Source organism: Panthera pardus, unplaced genomic scaffold (assembly GCF_024362965.1).
Source record: "Panthera pardus isolate Hobbes unplaced genomic scaffold, ASM2436296v1 HiC_scaffold_10, whole genome shotgun sequence".
In the NCBI taxonomy this organism is placed as follows: domain Eukaryota; kingdom Metazoa; phylum Chordata; class Mammalia; order Carnivora; family Felidae; genus Panthera; species Panthera pardus.
Window position 1 is genome coordinate 23,945,041 of NW_026526655.1, and position 21,560 is coordinate 23,966,600.

The 21,560-nt window shown below is 38.1% G+C and overlaps 1 long non-coding RNA gene across 1 annotated transcript in view; it reads left to right on the top strand.

The window, feature by feature from the left end:
* LOC109265119 (uncharacterized) overlaps positions 1 to 21,199 on the top strand; it is a 29,741-nt gene extending 8,542 nt beyond the window's left edge. The window contains exon 3 of the long non-coding RNA XR_002079035.2: positions 21,163 to 21,199. This is a non-coding gene — a long non-coding RNA (uncharacterized LOC109265119). The remainder of the gene's footprint in view (positions 1 to 21,162) is intronic.
* Positions 21,200 to 21,560: the final 361 nt, after the last annotated feature.

Here is a 21,560-nt window from a genome sequence, read left to right on the forward strand (position 1 = left end):
GTTTCTCCCATGTCTGACTGCTTACTCAGGTCCAAGTAGGGAATCGTGTATAAGGAATTCTGCAGTGCAACAGAGTTCAGAGGGGGAAAGATGCATGCATGCACACACACGTACATATGTACATACACACACAGGAGGAGGCTGTTTTGTTCCCCCAGTGTCAGTCAGCCTTTTGATTTCCTTTGTGCTTTACTCAGGACCATAAGTAGGGCATGTGACTAGGACAAGGAGGTTACACTTTGAAGGTGGGAAGGGAATGAGTTACATTTGTTCCATTTCCTATGCTCTTTACATTCATGAGATGATTATCATGCAAACGGATTTGTGCTGTGCCATTTCCTGTTCTTGTTACAATCTTTATCATGACAAAAAGGTACCAGGTTTTAACGCCTGGTGTTATATTTAACTGTTTTCAATAACTGCTGTGTAGTGTGACTTTTCTTCCCATATCATGTTGTTTTCACAGAAAGTAAAGGTAGTGCTGTTAGGGTATTTGAATGATGTATACCAGGTTGTCTTGAGGCTCTAAAATATCAGGGTAGGAACACACATCATCTTCTTTCTATATCCCCAAACTAACCAATGGGAGAACTTTCCCAAGAAGCTCTGACTTACTTGCTACAGTACCCTCCACATAGACTTCAGAAGCCCACTTTTCTTATCCCTAGCTCTTTGTAGCCCAAATGACACTCCTAGTGACAGTCAGATTGTATAACTTACGGGGTAAGGCAGTGCAGTTTCCAATTATCATCAAAGAATTTCCCCAGCATTACCATGCTGAGACTTCAGGCTGTTGATAGGGATTAGATCAAAAATAGAACATGGTATAATAAGAACCTTTGCTTCCTGGCATGGACTAGAATCAGAATAGCTAATGGTACATAACACTTTCAAGCTCTTCTCTCTCTCTCTCTCTTTAAAGCAGGTTTAGTTCTTGTGAAAGATGCTGAATTGACAGCCCAGGATACTATGGATAGAAAAATGATAAACTTTCCTTTTCTCCTTTTCCCAGTACACCTTCGGCCTGCCCTGGAGGGAATGTCTCAAGAAGGAAGAAGTTAGTTCTTTCTCCAGATAATTTTAATCTTTGAATTCAGGAGTAGGAGTATTATCTAAGCTGCTTATTATGGAGAATGTATCAAGATGTGGCTATGTTTTCCCTAAGATCGAAACTAAAATTGACAGAACATTTCATAGAGGCAACTGCAAAACCACCCAGCTAGGGACAGTTTTGAAATCATGTGTGTCTTCTCATAAGTGAACTCCTGAGTGCTCTATGTGAGTTTTGCAACGCATTGTTTGTGGTTGAAGTTTTAAGAATTCAACCTTTAGAAAAAGATAGGGTAAAACATTTGCTTTATAACCAGTACATATGAAGAATGCAGTCATTGCTAGTAACCACCCAGCTATATTTCTTGATGGCAGAGCTCAGAGCAATGGAGCTAAGTAGGAAGATCCAAAGACTTCAGCCATAGGTTGAGGTACGGTGGAGTATCCAAAGTCTTCCAAAACTTGATAAAGACCTTCCACCCATTCATTATACAGGGCTTATATTTATAAACTTTGTGGTGAGGGTCCATTGATGCATATCAAAGGGGTCCTGAAATTCCCAAGATTCTATGTAAGTTTTTATGAGCATATAAAGTTTTTTTCTCCCAAGAGTGTATCTTTCTAGTTGTTATCTAATTTTCAAGGAGATCTGTGACGTCTCACATTTATTTTTTTAATAAAAAAAATTTTTTTAATGTTTATTTTTGAGAGAGAACGAGGGAGACAAGTGGGGGAGGGGCAGAGAGAGAGGGGGGAGACACCGAATCTGAAGCAGGCTCCAGGCGCTGAGATGTCAGCACACACCCCAACGTGGGGCTTGAACTCATGGACCGCAAAAGTATGACCTGAGCCAAAGTTGGAACTTAACAGTCTGAGCCACCCAGGCACCCACCCCTGTGACATCTCATTTAAAGAGCCACTACTTTGGATGGTCAGTTTCTCACTTTTTTCCAGTTCTGGAGACAATTGTCACCAGTCCCACTCAGAAAGCACTTAGAAAATGCAATGGATCACTAACAAATTAACATCTTCTTAAAAATAAACTATTAGGGTACATCTACAATAATGTACATGTTCACCTACAAGCACCACTCATTTTAAGCAAAGAAAGGATTTCCTTAATGCATACCATCATTTTAAAAAAGGGAAATGAAAAATATCATCCAACTTGTAAAGAATGAAAGTCTATTATCAAATATAATGATTCCCTCTGAGAAATAATCTGTGAGTGCCAATACAAACATAACCACATTGCCTGCTCTAATTAAGAGAGAGAGAAGCTAAAGAGAACAGCTCCTCCTTTTTCCACCTAATATTGTTCTGAGGAGTTCATAAGGTCAGGAACTTGACACTGGTTTCGAGTGGAAGCCAGTCAAGCAGGATTTCTTTGCCCTCTGGTCAAATGGTTGGCCTACTTCAGGAATTTTGAATAATTATTGCTGTTCTCTTCAGCCAGGAGAAGTTTACCTTTCACAAAAAGACCTTATGGCATTAACTTAATCCTGTTGCCTGAATACACAAAATCAGTTTTGCTCTGCAGAGTTATTGTCCCTAATTTACTAGTCTGAGACTTATTTTATCTTGCTTCACACTCATGGTGTTGCTTAGAGCTTGACAGAATGCCTAGCTCCCTGCACTTCCTGGAAGGAAATCCCCTCACAAATACAAAGTAGTAAAAGGAGAATATTGCTGTCCCAAGTGTGTGCAATGTCAATTTTCTCTAAGGGGCACAGAGGCAGAAATTTTGTGTCTGCAACCATGATACCCAAGAATTTTTCCTCCTTGTTTCCCCATTAAAACTACTACTAATAATTCCAATACATGGTAGCAGCTAAACAATCTGTAGCAACACAGAGAGTCAGGAGTCAGTCATCTGTACTGGGATCATTATTGTGTTGTTAGGAAACAAGCAGTTGAATCAACTTAAACTCCTCCATCGTCAGGTTCTTAAACAAAAGTAGCATCTGAATTGGTTTGATGAGGACTTGGTATTGGCAACCATTGATCAAGATTGCCAACATCTCTATTTTCATCAGAAAAGCAAGGTTCTCTTCATTTTTAACTCCCTCTTAATATTCCTTGGTGATTTCTATTGTTTTGGAATCATCCTCTACCGTACATAACAAGTACTATTAATCATATGGGATTAGCCATCTAAATTCCCAGGGAACAGAGAGTAGCTGTGAATATTTTTGTATACCTGCCATATTATTGCCTTAATGCTGCCTCAGATTACTAGAGTAATTTTCACCAACAATTCCCAAGCAACTGGTACATCAAACATTATTCTACTTCAATAGCTCTGAGAGAGAATAGATTATTGTTTCACAAGCACTGTATGGACTTAAAAATGTATAGATACTTTGATCTACTATAGAAAAATCTTGTCTGCTTTGTGGTAATCTGTGAAGGTCTTTAAATTTTGCAGTGTGTATGTGTGTGTTTCATAACATCAATCTAAGGCACTTGGTTTTTCAGCCCAGTGAAAAAATACACAGTACGAATCCCTAACTTGTTTTTTTTTGTTTTTTTTTTGTTTTTTTGTTTTTTTTGCAGCCCATGCAATTGACCTTATATCCAATAAGCCAGGCAACAAGATTAGTGCTTTGCACAGAATTAAAGCCTCAATTTGTTTTGACTTGTATTTGTTGCTTGCTTTATCATTTCACTATGAAAAAGTATTTCTAGATTTTTTTAATGTTTATTTTTCTTTTTTTTTTTAGAGGGATGGGGGAGGGGCAGAGAGAGAGAGAGAGAGAGAGAGAGAGAGAGAGAGAATCCCAAGCAGGCCCTGTACTGCCAGCACAGAGGCCAATGCAGGGCTCCATCTCACCAACTGTGAGATCATGACTTGAGCCGAAATCAAGAGTCAGACACTTAACTGACTGAGCCACCCAGATGCCCCAAGGGTTTCTAGATTTTTAAGAACAGTTTAATTGAGTAACCTCTTAAACAATTTGCCTTGGTGTCTTGTCACTGAAGCTTTTCAGTATATCATCATTTCATGGGCACAGTAAGAAAAATCTTTTGATGATAGTTACTTATTTACAACTTGTTTTTGCGCTTAGATATAATTAAATCCTCATAAGGAACATCAAGTTAGTGTTTGATTATGTGATGAGGCCAAACATTTGAGATGTGAGAATTAAGGTTGTGAGCATGCTCTACTTCAGAACTTTGTTTCTCATAGCCTGTGTCTTAGGCCACGTGGATTCAGGTGGTCCCAAACTGAGGAACCCTGATTTATAAACCTTCACTCTGCTTGTTCAAGAGTATCCAGATTTTTAAAAATACTTTAAACCTGTAGTTTAAAGTAAGAACACTTAACATGAGATCTACCCTCTTAAATTTTTAAATACAATATGGTTTTGTTGACTATAGATTCTATACTGTACAGATCTTTAAATGTTTTATACAATGGACACTTTATAGCCATTAAAAAGCAACTCCTTATTTTCCCCCTCTCTTGCCTTAGCAGCCACCATTCTACTCCCTGTTTCTATAAATTTGACTATTTAGGATTTCTCATATGAATGGAACCATAAAGTATTTGTCTTTCTATGACTGGATTATTTCACTTAGCATAAGGTCCTTCCCTCAAAATTTACCTGTACTGTCCCATATAGCAGGATTTAAGGCTGAGTAATATTCCAAAGTATATACTGCATTTTATCCACTCATCTGTTGATGGTCATTTAGATTGATTCCACATCTTAACTATAATGAATAATGCTGCAGTGAATATAGAAATACAAGTATCTCTTTAAGATTTTTATTTTTATTATTTTGAATAACTAAGTTTTAATTTTTTGAGAAAATTCCATACTGTTTCCCATAGTGACTGCACAAGTTTTACATTCCTACCAATAGTATATAAGGGTTCTGATTTCTCCACATCTTTGCCAACATTTTTATTTTTGATAATAGCCATTTTAACAGGTATAAAGTGATAGTTCATCATGGCTTTCCTTTGCGTATCTCAGATTCATGTTCTCAAACATATTAAACATATTTTTACATAGTTGGACATTTATGTCTTTTTGGAGGACTATGTTCAGGTCCTTTGCCTTTTTTTTTTTTTTTTTTTTTTTTTGCTATTGAGTTGTAGGAGTTGAATGACCAGATTTGATATTCATTGAGATGGTTCCTAGGATAATGATTTTTATATGCTTAAAAATACTTTTATCAGTACCATTTAATGAATACTGGGATAAACTTTTCTTTTATCCAGAATGTTGGTGTTAGAGGTATCAATATGCAAAGTTAAGTCCCATTCTACTTTTTATAAATTTTAAGTAGTTATCTGTTATACTTGGATTTCCACCAGTACAAAAATATCATAAAGCCCATACACAAAACAACCTAATGTGATGGCCATGGAGGTTTGCCACTAAGGTTTGTCTTTAAGAAAGGTCTTACTGATCATCTATAAGAAGCTCAATTAGCTGACCACCTACAGCTGTAGCACTTTTTTTGGGACTCACCACATATAGGCCAAGGCAAGCCTCTTCTCAGATAATGCTACCCAATGACTGAGCACCACAGGTCTCCTAAATCCTTGCCATTCTGCTTCATGACTCTATGGGTAATCTTTCTGACTGAGCCCTCCAACTAGGCTAACTGAGGCTCCTCAGAGCTGCACCTACAGTCTCTTCCCACTTAATCCCTCTTTCCTTTCCCCTCTCCTTTCACATGAGTGAGACCCATGTCATTATCTAGATAGAGGCTTTCCTCACTTACCTGCTCCCTCCTCATTATCCTTCAGAGGGCTTATCCCCATAAATCTCTAGTGTTTTTATCTCCACCTTGTAGTCTGCTTTCTAGACCACCTAGCCAGCACACCTCCCTTGAGTTCCAAATCCCTTTCTATCTGCAGCCCCAATTTTTGTTCTGCTTTGCAACAGAACTTTGCATAAGAGACATCGAACACTGTGGTTTCCACTTCCTACTTTCTGGGAAAGCCCCATCTATCCATCTTCCATTACCAATGTTCCACTGAAAAAGCTATCTCCACTGAAACAACTTATCTCTGTGTTACAAATCCAACTTTCCTGTAGTCTTGCATCCCAGTGACATTTGACATATACATAATTTTAAAGAAGATAGGAAAGCGAGTTTTCGTGTGCAAGTCAAAGAGCCAATATCAGGTCCTAGTTAAGAATATGGCCTTTGGAATTAGATAGCTTTGAGTCCTAGATCTAGGCCTTATGAGCTGTGTGAATTTGGGTAAAATGATAACCCCACTGTGCCTTGGTTTCTCTGCCTCTAAATAGGTAATAACAGCATCTACCTCTTGAAATTGAGGATTAAATTAGATTAAGGAAATTTAAAAAGTATTTGGCACAGGAATTGCTAGCAATCATTTTTATTATACAAAGACATTTCTTTGGTTTTTCTCCTACTTCTTAGTGCTCCCTCCCCATTCTTTGCTAGTTCTCTCTTTCAAGAGAGACCTCTAAATATTGCAGTGCTCCAGAGGTTGATCAGACATCCACTCTTAGCTATACTTTCTCCTAGCCCAGGAAATTCACATTCCACCTAGATGCCAATAGCTCCTAAATGGGTCTTTATCCTTGACCCATATTCAACAATGTAGTTTACATTTCTACTTGTATATTATAAACAAACGTAACAGAAAGAGAACTCCTGGTAACTTCCCATCTTGTTAAAACATGTTCTTACCTTCCCACCTCCACCAATTTCTCATTTGCTCAAGTTGAAAATCTAGGTAGGAGTCTGTGCTTTCTCCCTTTATCTCTACTATTATTACTATGGTGAAACTATCATCACCTCTAGCCTGGATTATGGAAATAGTCACCAACGTGGGCTCCTAGCTTTCACTTTTGTTCTCTGCAGCAGATTAAGCACAAAATTACCAAACTTATCATTTTAATGTGTGGTAAAATATGTCACTTCTCTCCTTCTTAAAAATCTTTTTTGGCTTCTGGTTGAATTTTAACAAAATCTAGATTATATAACCCTATTTTATCTGGTTCCTGCATACTCACCCATCTTTCCCACCCAAATTACTCATTATGCTCCCAACTCCTCTGGTCTACTCATCGGCCTTTGAACATGCTAAACTCTTCTTATCTACTGTCCAAGATCTTAGGTTTGCTCTACCCCTCAATGCGGTCCTCTTCTTTGGCTTTTTACCTGACCTGTTACTTCAGTTCAAATTTTGGCTCAGACGACACCACCTTCTGGGAAGCTTCCCCTGACCAACTATCTAAAGGATTATAGGGCCACCTGGGTGGCTCAATCAGTTAAGTGTCCAACTCCTGATTTTATCTCAGGTCATGATCTCATGGTTCAGGAGTTTGAGCCCTGAGTAGGGCTCTGTGCTGACAGGTTGGAGCCTGCTTGAGATTCTCTCTCTGCCCCTCCATCTCTCTAAACAAACACACACACAAACATTACAAACAAAGGAATCTATACTACCCTTTTTTATTATTCTTTAGTCTTGGTTTCTAACACTCTTGAAAATCTGAAGTTGTCTTGGTTGTTTGTGTGCTTACTATCTGTCATTCCACACTAGAGTTTAATTTGCTTTCGGGGAAGAGACCTCATCTGTCTTATTTCTATATGTCCACCACCTAGAGCAGTGCCTGGTACACAGCAGTTGCTTAATAATATTGCCCTAATTAATAAATGACTGAATCATGGCAGAAAGTGAACATTTATTTTGGCAAAAGAGTGACAGAACAGTGATTAACAATTTAAAGGGACCATTGTGGGTAACAACGTACATAATCATAGTTCTTACTGTCTGACTTAGAAATTGTAGAAGTCAGGCAAATGAACAAAGTGGTAATATTAATGTTAAAACTAGAAACTAATATTAAAAAAATTAAAATGCTAACTTGTTTGTTATGGACTTTATGTTGAAGTTTACATAGATACTGGGGGGAGATAAAGTCAACATTTCTTAATCCTCTACCATATGCCTAGAACCTAGCTAGGCTCTTCACATAAGAGAAAAAAATATATTTGTCAGAACATACTCACTCTCTACTTTCATGTTAGAGTGATAAAAATAAACTATAGTATTTAAGTGTAAAGTAGAATTTTTACACTAATATTTCTTTTTATAAGATAATACTTGCTAAATTTCCTATGTAATATGAAAATTAGCACTTTAAAAGAAGAACTTAGAAACCGATAAAGCCATTTTCCTTTGGGAGATGATGTATTTTACATTTTAATACATTATAAATCAGAAATAAAAACTATGGGTTATTTCACTGTAAGCAGAATACTTTCCTGAATATTTTCAGTGATTACAGAAGGTAAAGGGAGGTATTTAAAAGTTAAAAATGATAACTACCATCTGAACTTTTACTCTATAGAGACAATTTGCTAAGTACTATACCAATACGACTTCACTGAAGTAGTTGACTATCCATTTTACAGATTAAAAAACAAAAAAACAAAACAGAAACAACTATGGCTTAGAAAAGTTGAATTACTGGTCTAAATACAATTTGTTAGTAATTATGTCAACAAGATTTGAATCCAGATTACTGGCTTTAAAGCTCTTAGCCATGGGTATGAACTAAATGTTCATAACCACCTCCCCTTCATTCATGTATTGAAGCCCTAACCCCAAATATGATGGTATTTGGAGGTAAGACCTTTGGGAAGAAATTAGAGTTAGATTTGGTCATGAATATGGGGACCCTCATGACGAGATTAGTGCTTTTTCAAGATGACAGATCTCTTCTCCTCTCTTTCAACTGGCATGCAGTGAGGAAAAGCCCTATGAACACACAGTCAGAAGGTGGCTATCTGCAAGCCAGGAAGCAGGGTCTCACCAGGAACCAAATCTATGGGGACCTAGACCTTGGACTACCTAGGCTTTAGAATAATGAGAAATAAATTCTCTTCTTTAAGCCACCCAATCTATGGTATGTGTTACAGTAGCCTGAGCAGACTAAGACCACCACATTGCTAGGTAATCATTATATTGGTTCTAAAGCATGAATAATCACATTAATGAGAGGAAAAAAAAAAAGGAGTTCTTTACTGCTCCAGCGCGAACAGTAAAACTCACAAGGGATTTTTCTCTTGGTTCAAATAATATTTTATTAGAAATTAAGTTGTAAAAGTCTATGATGAGGTTCGTCACCAGAGAGACCAAGTTCTCTCTCTGCAGAGTTGCGGTTGAAGCTCTGTGGGAATCCTTCAGTGTATTTGATGCAAACCCTCTGGGGTGTGTTGCTTTCATGAGCACTAAAAAAATCCATGTGAGTATTGAAGGGAAGACTTGAAAGGCCCTCTGAGCTGACCCAGAGTCAGAATGTTCCTTGCCTATGTTCCCTTATAGGGGATTCTGGCTTGATCAATCTCAGATTTTCACTCATAGCCAGCAGCAACTGTACATGCTGCATAGGCAGTATCTTAAGCTCCCAGAGGGATGAAATGCCTCATCACTCAGCAACCACTTTGGCAGACTAAAGGGTGACATTGATTGGCTCTGAACAAGTGAGTAAGAGAAACAGTGTCCAAATCTCCAAAGGAAGCTGGGGGAAAGAAGAAGAAGAAGAAGAAAAAAAAAAAGCAAACCCCTTTTTAACACAATCTTAAAATCTTCCAGACTCATAAAATAAATGCAAATCCATCTGCAGTGGGAAATCCAGCCACTCAAATGAGGGTCCCAACAAAGTCATCCTTAGAAAGTGACACATTATTTTATTCATTTATTCAATGTTTACTGAGCCCCTGTTATGTGCCAAATACTGTTCTAGGCTCTGGGGATACAGCCTGTACAAAAAGTCCCAGGTCTTAAGGAGAAAGACAAATAGATAATTTATCAGGTGTTGATAAGTGCAAGGGAGAAAAGGAAAGTGAAGCAAGAATGTACAGGGAGGCAGGAAATGAATGCTGTTTCCACACTGGGGTCAGGGAAGGCAAGTCTATTTGATAAGAGACCTGAAGGAAATAAAGGGGCCAGCCATCCTGATATTCGTCAGAAGAGAGACTAGCAAGAGTAGGATGATACTTGAGCCACTTACTTGAAGAAGTCAAAGTGGCTGAAGCAGAGTGAAAAGGGGAAGGAAGAGAAGCAAGCTGGAGTGTCGGGCCGGATCAGGTGCCAATGATAAGCTGTGCTAGGACTGAAGCATAACTTGGAGTAGACGGGAAATGATTGGGGGTCTTTGGCAAAGGAGAAACATGACAATAGGTCACAATTTAAAGGGACCGCTCTGGATAAAGAGTATAGGAAATAAGAAGGAAGGTGAGAAGTCAGCAGAAAGTTAATCCAGTTGTTCAAGAAAGCATTTATGATAGTTTGAACCAGAGTAAGTGCAGTGGAGGTCATGAGAAATGGTCATATTTGAACATATTTGGAAGGTAGAACTGACAGGTTTTACCAACAGTTTGCATATAGATGTGACAGACCAAGAGAGTGATTAAAAAGATAATCTAGGACCATTTATGGAGACTGGGAAAATCAGAGGAGGAACAATTTTGACTAAGGTTAAGAAATAATGGGGCGCCTGGGTGGCGCAGTCGGTTAAGCGTCCGACTTCAGCCAGGTCACGATCTCGCGGTCTGTGAGTTCGAGCCCCGCGTCAGGCTCTGAGCTGATGGCTCGGAGCCTGGAGCCTGTTTCCGATTCTGTGTCTCCATCTCTCTCTGCCCCTCCCCCGTTCATGCTCTGTCTCTCTCTGTCCCAAAAATAAATAAAAAATGTTGAAAAAAAAAAATTTAAAAAAAATAAAAAAATAAAAAAAAGAAATATTGTGAGTGCTTTTGTAGACCTCTTAATTTTTAGATACCTTTAGATATCCTAGTGGAGTAAACAGTTGGATATAGACATCTGGAGTTTAGAGGAAAGGCTCACACTTAACATATAATTTTGAGAGTTGTCCAAATAAGGGGCATAGTTAAACACATGGACCTGGAGAGAAAGAAGACACAGGAAAGTAAGGAAGTAAAATACAATGGTAACAGCTAATAATTGGGAGGTGAGTGCCAGGCATTATTCTAAGTGCTTTACTTACATTAAACTCTCTTAACCCTCAGAATGCTATGAAGTAGATACCATTATTCACCACTTGAGGAAACTTGTGACTTGTGACTTGACTCTGTGTCACAAGAAGTTGTGACTTGACTTGAGTCACAGAGAAGTTGAAGTACTATATCCCAAATCACACATCTAGACAGGGTGAAGAGGCAAGGTTCAAACACAGGCAGATAAGTTCCAGAATCTTCCACAGAAAAGGCTCAGGTACAAATTACTATTTTCAGACCTTTTTTCTGCTTCAGTGCCTATACCCCCCAATGATGGTCAGAACAAAGAATAAAAATAAAGGTCAGAGTTTTGCACCATTTAAATTCTAGGCTCATACAATCATTAAGCACTAGCAAATGGAAGACTTATAAACAAGTTCTTAGAAACATAGCACCAATAAACCAAACAAAAAACATCAAACAAACCTTCCCTTAAAAGAAAGGTAAACTACCACAGGAAATAAGAATAATTTATTCTATTTACCCAATTTCATCTATAGGTAATAAGGTACCTTTTGATTTTAGAGCTCTAAAAGGAGAAAAAAGTATAGGTCTTACAACTGAGGAAGTACTCTAACTTTTTACAGCAGCCTGGCTTTTGTGTTGACTGGGTTCTAAGCACAGTTTAGCCAGAAATATATTGTTCTTAATATACTCTCAACTATATTAAACCACAATGCTTCCTCTTTAATAAAAATGACTCTCTTCTCTAGGAACAGTATTCATGGAGAACACCAGTAAAACCTTTATTTTTTACTCTTCAGTTATCTTTTTGCATATATCACCTCAGAATGAGCTTCATAATGATGGCTGATGATAGGTATAAGAGCACAAATTTTCACATTGCTCTTATTGATGACAGGATCTTTACCTCCTTCTCTTGATATCTCTAATATAGTAGGAGCTTGGTAAATCTTTGCTAAACAAATAAATAAGTTTTAAGTTTAATGCTTGTTCCTCATGTCAAAATATTGCCATGTACATCTGCAGAAGGGATCTACAAAACTCTGTCCCTTTGGATTTTGCTGATCTACTCAAGTGCCAAGGTTTATGAAAACAGACTATTTTGCTTGGTTAATCTGCATATTTATCACATTCATCCAACTCAAGTACCCCTGGACAGGACCAAACTGAGCATTTCACCCTAGAGAAGTTGCTGCCATTATCTACTGGCAGCAAAGAGGAGCTAAACAGTAAGGCAGACCTTGAAGACATTGTGCTAAGCAAAACAAGCCCAACATACATGGACAAACACTGTATGATTTCAGTTATACGAAACAGAACGTGGAATAGGGGTGACCAGGGGCTGAAAGGTGGGGGGAATGAAGAGTTACTTTTGTAAGTACAGAATTTCAGTCGGGGAGGATGAAAAAGTCCTCGATGGCTAGTGGTGATGGTTGTACAGCAATGTGTATACACTTAATGCCACTGAATTGTACATTTAAAGATGTACATCTTCCCTAAAGATGGTTAAGAGGGTAAATTTTAGGTTATGTATATTTCACCACAAAATACTTATACACAAACAGTTGGGCAGCTATAATGGTACATTCTTCCATTCTTAAGTGGTTTTCTGAAGTCATGGCAGGAAGAGTGGATTTGTCTGTATCTACTTATAGATGCATGTGTGTGTACACATTTACCACCAGACCATGCCCCTTGTCTCCAAATAAGTTATACTTTCATCTGCTCCAAACTTATCAATCCAAAAATTTAATTTTCAGTTTATTTCAAATATGTAATTTTCCAATTGACTTTAGGATCTTTTCTTAACTGCGTACTAACTTACTGACTCCTGAAATGGATGCCTGAATTTGCCTCAGGTTGGGACCTGGATAGAATCCTTTGGACTCAGGCTATTTGCCCCTGGGCAATTTACAATGAGATCTTATAACTTGCTGGGAGAATCTGAGAGGCTGAGAAAGACTCTGGAACAAAGTTCTCCAGCGGAGGGGTCAAATAATTTGGAAACTACAGTTTAACATCTTTTTTCTCCTACTACTAGGATATTATGGGAGGGCACACATTTTTGCAGGCCAGAAGATCTGGGCCTCATCACTGGCCTTGCCCCCAGTGCCCATGTGATCTTGTACAACTTATTTCTCTGATATTAGGCTCCTTATCTATAAAATTAGAAACACCAGTACCTATTTTGCTCAGTTTTTGTGAATCTATCATGTTGGGCATAGAGCGGATGCTTAAGAAATTCTATTTCTTTCCCTTCCCTAATTAGAGTATCTTGGCATGATCGGTAAGAGTTTGGATCTTGAAATTATAATTATGGGCAACCCATAACTGGTCCACAAGCCAATCTGTATGAAGAAGGCTTTGTCTGTGATCCTATGACATAAAAAAATGAAATCTCTAAAACTAAAGACCATCTAATATAATGGAGAAAAAAAACAAAAACAAAAACAAAAACAAATGGTTACTTAAAACCCAAACTATAACTACTTTGGCTCAAATGGGGAATGACAAATCTCCTATCAGTAGAAATTAATTAACACTGTTCCCTTCTTCGAAGGGTCTATTGTGGGTAGGAGGAGAAAGCAGAATAAAGCAAAGTCTAAAACTTCAATGAAATTCTGTAGTACTGGTTGAAGGAAAGAATAGGAATAGATAGCCCATTGCTTAGGCTGGCATATTGATGGGCTCTTGGTTATGCAAGGGTAGAGAGTGTAATAAAGTGAGGGGAATAAAAATTTGGTGAAAGTTTAGTAAAAGAGACACAACAAGGCTATTACATCAATGTCCTTGTTATCCCCAAACCTTTAATGAAAAGTTCTACATACTCCTTTGATTTGTGAGAATGCTATTTTAAGGGAGAAATCAAGGAGGAAGTTCTGTATTTTGCTTCAGGGATGATGTGGGAGGGTACAGATACAACTTGGGGAAAGGATCCCAATCTAACAAATTTATGATGAGCAGTTCAGAGCCAGAGTTGACCAGGAAAAACATACACCATCCTTTCCCTCTCTTCATTTCTCCTTCCTTTCTTCTCTTCCTTTCTGGAAGAATTGTGAGGAATGTGAAGTTCTCACTGTATATGGGATAAGGTTCAAATGCATTCCATTTGAATCTAAAAACATACCTTAACTATGCCTGGGATACTCTAGCCGTAACAGGCTGGAATAGAAGTAGGAAGGCTGCCCATGCAAGCTCAGATATGGTCAGAGTTCCCTGAGCAAAACTCAGGGATGGCAAATCAGAGATGTCACCCTCCAGTCCATTTCTCATAAAGGAAATATCAAGTCATCTCTGGAGAACATATTCTGTAGAACTTGTCATGTACTTACACATAAAACACAATTTTGGTTTCTTAAAGGGAACTGGCTTTACTAGAGAAAATTCATCAAAACTTCCTCTCAAAGTATCTGTCAACTGCCAAGATATGTATTTGAGACTCCAAGCTCCCAGTTTGGATAAGAGTGATACAGAACTTCATTAGAGACCCTGTCTTATTTCTTGGAAACAAAGAAAAGGTATGTGAAGAGACAGGCTTTCTTTTAGGTAGAGTTTCAAAGTAAAGGTAGTAGATACAGTATACTTATTCATTGTATTCTCTTCCACAGTTTGCTTTTTTTTAACCTGCCTAGAAGCTTGGTCCTATGCTACAATTTCATCACTAACAATGCTAAGAGACCTCCAGATGGATATCTAGTTTAGACAGTATTTTTTCCAGTATTCATTTTCTTATTTTTTTTAAAACAGGTTAATATTTTGATATTAGTGAAACTCAAGCATATTTGAGTTATTTCCTCTATAGATTATAGGAACTAATTTTCTGGCTTGCTAGTTAGTATTTAAAAGGAGACTAGCTGGGGGCACATGGGTGGCTCAGTCAGTTGAGCGTCCGACTTCAGCTCAGGTCACGATCTCACAGTTCTCAAATTCGAGCCCCGCATCTGGCTCTGTGCTGACAGCTCAGAGCCTGGAGCCTGCTTCTGTTTCTGTGTCTCCCCCTCTCTCTGCCCCTAACGCACTTGCATTCTGTCTCTCTCTCAAAAATAAATAAACATTAAAAAATTTTTTTGGGGGGCGCCTGGGTGGCTTGGTCGGTTAAGCGTCCGACTTCGGCTCAGGTCATGATCTCACGGTCCGTGAGTTGGAGCCCCGCATTGGGCTCTGTGCTGACGGCTCGGAGCCTGGAGCCTGTTTCAGATTCTGTGTCTCCCTCTCTCTCTGACCCTCCCCCGCTCATGCTCTGTCTCTCTCTGTCTCAAAAATAAATAAACGTTAAAAAAAAAAAAATTAAAAAAAAATTTTTTTAAATAAAAGGAGACTAGCTGTACTAAAGGCAATGCTTGAAACATAGTAGGTTCTCAGTAAATACTTCAAAGAAAATAAAGATTGAATAAAATCAAATGAACCAATGAATTAATGAACTAGTGAATATATCAAGAGTTGGCCATATTTCAAAGGAACTGGCCAAATACTCTCAATTTACATAGGTAACAATTTCACTCTCTGCTTACCTTTTGTACCATCTCTCCATCAACAGCATCCCCAATAACAGGATGCAGTCATACACACAAAGGCAACAATGTGTTTATATGTTTGTCTAGGGGAGTGGGCACCTAAATTTTTATTTATTTATTTATTTTTTTAGGTGTTTAGTCTTAGATTTACAGGTTGAAATCGGAGGAAGAAAAAGGAAATGCTCTTACCCTCCCGGTGCCTCCCCCTTTAGGGAGTATTTATTAATTAAATGAAAGAATAAATAAGTGACTACTCCATTCTGGCTATTTGTCTCCTCCATCCGAACTCTCTTGACTTTTGTAAGTGAGTGTAAAATAGAGATTTTGATTTTTTAATAAGACCTGTGCTTTTAACGAGGTTATTTTTTTTTCCACAAAAGTCATGGTAAAAGATTCTGTGAAACTTTTTTTAGACATCAAATGGAATTTCTTTCCTTCCTCCCTTTTTCAACAATTTTCTCCATCGGTTTGTGTTTGTGATTAGATAATTACAGCACTCCATCCAGACCTTGAATTTATATTGCATTGTGAATGTGTAATAGTTATTCATTCTTATGGTTAGAAAAATTATTATTAATTATAATTATAGTATGCACTAACAGAATTATAATTAATCTTCATTGTATTACCTGAATAAAATATTAAGGTTATCAACACCTGGAAATTATGGAGATTTCTGGCAAGGTGTATACTTTCAACTCTGAGCAGATTAATCCTTTTTCTTTCAATCTCTTGGTGCAATAGAAATATATGCAGTTATGGGGCGCCTGGGTGGCGCAGTCGGTTAAGCGTCCGACTTCAGCCGGGTCACGATCTCGCGGTCCGTGAGTTCGAGCCCCGCGTCAGGCTCTGGGCTGATGGCTCGGAGCCTGGAGCCTGTTTCCGATTCTGTCTCCCTCTCTCTCTGCCCCTCCCCCGTTCATGCTCTGTCTCTCTCTGTCCCAATTAAAAAAACGTTGAAAAAAAAAAAAAAAAGAAATATATGCAGTTAGATGGGGTTGCCATCAAGGTACAAAATAGCAGAGGAAGGCAGAAGCTTCAGCTACACAGACAGGCACAGGAGAAGACTCAAAGAAGCCCATATTCTGTGGGACCACAGCGAATACCAGATATAAGCCAGAAATTGAGAATTTCAGGAACTGATTTAAACAAAAATCCTACATATTTGTGTTAGCTTAAAAAGACTCAACCTATTTATGATCAAACGATTAGTATAGATTAATAGAAAGGAGAAGAGAGAAAAGGTATTGACAATTGTAGACTGGCTCCAATAAGTTCCAAAGGCCAGCAGCAGAATGTGAACCCTGATTCTTTCCTGGCCTGTCTGTATTATTTGGAGTTAGAATTGTCTAAATACCATGAGTAATATGGAACTTCTCTGAAGGGTAAGTTAGTGCCCTGATTAACACTTTCTGATAATTCAACTGGAAACATAATTGAGAAGCTTTGTCCTGACAGTTTCTCAGTGATGGGAGTGATATGCACAGTCACTCTGCTTGGAACTTTATCAGTTTATTCCTAAATCCTGGCAGAACAAATTCAACACTTGCTTGGTCATTGCTGTTGCCTTTTTCATGCTTAAGAAAAAGGGCCTGGTCCTTAACACCACAATACACCTTCTTTCTCCCTCTCTTTTCAAACTCTACAAGTAGAGTTTGAAGTATTTCCACAATATTCTATCCACAATATTTCTAAAAGATAAGTGATATAGTATGCTTGCTATTCTCTGAAAATACTCTTGCAGTGTTTAGTTTCTAGCTTATAAAGTTTCCATTGATATTGCTGTACATCCTATCTCTTACAAAGTTTGTGTTTGGATTAGGTTTTATCCTTTTGTGATTAACACTAATATAAATTATATTGATGTAACCCTTGCTATTTATCATATTCCTCTCAGAGGAGTTTAAAATGCTTTAGACATTCCATGTCAAAATGCTTTCATGTTCTACGCTGGCTTATATCCAATTAATTTATTTCATTATTCAAATACCTAGATACTCATGTAAAATTAATTTATCTTATAAAAAGAAATTTAAGAAAATGAAAAGGACAGGGTTCACTTCTGTCATACGTTCTCTTCAGAGTCATTTAATAGAATGTTTAAGCTCCAGGTAATTCTATTGTGGCCATACATCACCACATTGGATGGTCAGGTGGATATTGTGTTTTAATCTAAGGCTAAGATAAACATAAACTGTAGATAAACAACAATTGAAGAGACAACAGTTAAAAAGGACACCAAATTGTCACCAGGTATTAAAACTAATTCTATAGTTCTTCAGTTTCTTGAGTTAGTATTCACATTTTTTAAAAGTACATGTTAATCATTCTTGTGTCCAGAGCACCAAAAACAGTAGTTATAGCAAAAGCATGTTACTATAAATTTCAAGAAAACAACATCTGGGATAATGATTTAAAGTGAATTTTGAATGTAGAGAAGAGAGACCTTTTAGATACTCCAGAAAGTTCCATTTTTCCTGATCTATAATAAATTCCAATAAACAGAGTTCCTTCATAAACTGCAGAAAACTTCCTAGAAATCTCTTCCCTACTTTTGCATGATAGGATATTAAAAAGCCTTGGAAAAGGTTCTGCTTGAGTTTAAAAAAAATAATAATTAAAACAATAAAGTCCAGGTGTCCTTCCTTTTTTACTCCAGGTTCTTAGACCTTCAGTTCCTTAGATAAAGTTCATGTGGATATTAGAATCTAATAATCTGCCTAAGTTAAAATTTGTTCTCAATTTATTGCCAGAAATAATTAGAAGTCCTCATTTTAAAATCAGTCAAGATAGGGACAAATTGTTGAATGACATTTCTAAGAACTGTCTATTAAATAAGAGGAACAGTATAGATCATTTTCTTGACATTTGTAGTGGTAAAACCCCTGCACTATATTGCTTTTGGTTTCCTGTAGGCATGGTTGCAGAAAGAATGAAAAGAATGTGCTTTTTAAAAATAAGGATTCTAGGGGTACCTGGGTGGCTCCTTTGGTTAAGCATCCGATTTTGGCTCAGGTCATGATCTCATGGTTTGTGAGTTCAAGCCCTCCATAGGGCTCTGTGCTGGCAGTGGGGAGCCTGCTTGGGATTCTCTCTTTCTCTGCCCCTCCCCTGCTCCATACCTGCTCTCTAAATAAATAAATAAGTAAATAAATAAACAAACATACATTAAAACAAAAATAAGGATTCTAACCCAAGAAAGTTAAAAAGAACCCTAAAAAGGCACCAAAATTCATTTTAAATCTGCTAATACCTGGTTATAATGTGGCGACTTCTCACTAATTTGTAACTTCAAGTGTTGTTACTTTACAATTGGCTTTCCATTGCAATACCCCTTACATCCATTTCTCTATTTCCAGGGTCCCTGAATAGCCCTCAGGGACTCCGGAGCCTCTGAGGTTTGCCACTAGCCACAGGTAAGTCATACTGTGACAAGAAGCTCTGTGAACCCCCTCAAATATATGAATGTAATGGGGGAATTCAATTATGTATAACATATATTATGTTCCTAAAAACTTCATTATACAATGCTAACTCTGGGTCCTTTTACCTTGTACCAGAGCAGGTCCTAGATGATCCATCTACCTTCAATCTGAGCTCTGGCATTTAGGTTTGTTTCTAGCAATTTAATTACTTCTGACTTTGGGAAATATTTTGTTGTTTTTATTTGCTGTTTAAAGTAAAAACTGTCACCTGACTTCTCCCCCCCCCCCCCCCAAATATTCCCACTTTTTTGCAAACTTGAGTAAAACCACCGTGAATGCTGGAACTGTTCTCAGACTTCTTGGCATATTACTATACAGGCAACTGGTCTTGTTGGCCCTAGGTTTCTTAGTCACAGCCGCTGGTAATCCGTTTCCTTCTTGGCTGTTAGGGAAGGGCCTGATTAACCAATCCAACAAATTCCATGCCCCACCCCCTGCTTCCTTTGGTTAGTTCTCTGCTTTAGCCTCAGGCTTCTTGCCAGGTTGGACTGAGAGTGATCAAATTGCCTTTGCATTGGAGCCAGCAACCAGCAAGGGCACAATGCTGTTTATCTGCCCTCCACTCCACACTTGTCTTTTCTACATCAAAAGTCCTGCTTCCTTTTAACTGTTGGTCATTCTTTTTCTTCCTAAGGAAACCCACCACTTCTCCTATTTGTTTTATATAATCAATCAATGATTTTGTTACAATTTTACCTCCTTGTTCCACGTAACACATGACTGAATTTCACTTAACTTGGTGAGAGACTTCACTTTAGCAGTAAATGAAGTAAGCAAAAACAAAATCTTTTCACCTCTCGAGAAGGTCATGCGCTAAACCTATTAGAGCAATACAAACTGGAATCATTCAGAAATGTTAGATATTTGCAATTTTCACAAATATGAAAATGTTTTAGTCATAGAGTTTCACTTAAAGCAGATTCCTTCTTGGAATCGTCTTTGCCAAGATTAGTACATGAAAAGATCTCAAGAAGAAGTAAAATTTTTAACATGTCAAGGTACATTTGGCAAAGAGAATGACTCATCTTCATGAATTCTGTGTGCATTAAAGGTTCAGTTGGGCAGCCAGGTGATCGGTAGGAGTGGGTTATTTACCTGGGAGGACCTGGAAAGCTTTTTACACAGAGTCAACAGGATTGTTGTTAAGCAGCAAGTCGGCAAACATGGGAAGGTTGTCATTAAACAATGTTGGGATTCAGAACTGTTGACGTTTATTTGCTTTTCAACTCCTCAACTGCTCATGGAGAGATCCAAGCTATCTAAAAAGAAAAGCCACATGCATCATTGCTCTCCTTCTCTCCCTTTTTAAAGCCCTTGGCAACCTTAAGACAGGGTGAAACAATTCTTTACCACCAGGACTTTTTCACATGGACTTCCATAACGGGCTTTGGAGGGGTTCATGAACTCCTGCAAATATAGGTGGCATTTGATGTATAATTATGTGCATATGGAGAGTCTGTTTGGGTGTGGTGAGAGAGTTACGTGTTTTTTTGTTTTTTTGTTTTTTTTTTTAATTACATTTTTAAAGGGATCTGTGAAACAAACAGTTTTCAAACCACTACTCTGGGGTCTAAATTGAGTGTTTTTGCTAATGTGGGTGGGAAGGGGAAAAAGAACATGGGTGTGATGCATACTGTTCCCATACACGAGTTTTAAAAGTCTGGCCAGCTAGGTAGACGTGGAAGTAAGACAGAGAACCCTGGTTACTGCTGCAAAATAAGAATAGTATGTCGGGAGCAACTGAATGGAAAGAGAGAAAATTAATGTAGCCCCTCCAGGAAAGGGCATCAGGACACCTTCATCTTATTCAATCAGATAGGGGTTTCAGGCTTTTGTACTTATTGGAAAACTGACAGCTTTTCTAAGGGTCTCACATACCGATTCCACCCCAGGTATAAATGGGTCCAGGACCTACTTGCTATTGCACTTGGCTTACCATACAGTTCTGAGACTTATATCCAGAGACCTCTACACAGCCCTCTATTTGCTAAATAAAGAGAAACTGACAGATCAGGATTTATGCTGCTCCATCTCCAAATCTGGGTAGTTTCCCCAAATCCCATCAAGGTAGATTTCAGAAACGGTAATCTAACTTCTAAGATTCTGGTATCTTATTTCTGCTTATTTCACAGCCAGTCAACATCAGAGATGCCCCCCCCCCCCCCCCCCCCCCCCCACCGAAGGGATCACCACCTTTGACTATTCCTTCCTCATTCACTCAAGGGATCCAGATCCATATCCACCATATGAAAACAATAAAAACAACAAATTTTGCTCCAGTTTGCTGGCCCCTGCTTCCAAGGTAGGCCTCCTGCCCATAGAAGATCTGTTTGTTTTGTCATAGTTTTTCAGAGAAAAGTCAGTTAAAAACCTATATTCTTTTTTGGGGTTTATGGTTCATTTGAAGTATTGTGCCTCATTTGCCTGGTCTCTTCAAGAAATTGCTCTGCTGGTGCCTTATCAGCTTCACTCCTCACAGCATGTAAACCAATGACTGTTGGGCTATTACCACCTGCAAGGCATCTCCCCC